Genomic DNA, 200 nt, shown 5'->3' with positions numbered 1-200 from the left:
CTGTACATTCACAGCTTCAGTTTCTTTGTGATTAATAGATATTGGGGGAAAACACTTTTTTTAGGAAAGTTATAGTGAAAATTTGACATTTGATTGGCATGATTTCATATTTGAATTCTTCCTCCATTATACAGGTCCTTCCAGAACTCAAACACTGTAAGTGGAATATAGATGTATAGTCCTTTTTATATCCTTTGGCT

Source organism: Eubalaena glacialis, chromosome 1 (genome assembly GCF_028564815.1).
Source record: "Eubalaena glacialis isolate mEubGla1 chromosome 1, mEubGla1.1.hap2.+ XY, whole genome shotgun sequence".
Taxonomy (NCBI): domain Eukaryota; kingdom Metazoa; phylum Chordata; class Mammalia; order Artiodactyla; family Balaenidae; genus Eubalaena; species Eubalaena glacialis.
The sequence above is the reverse complement of the archived record's forward strand: the minus strand, read 5'-3'. Positions refer to the sequence as shown.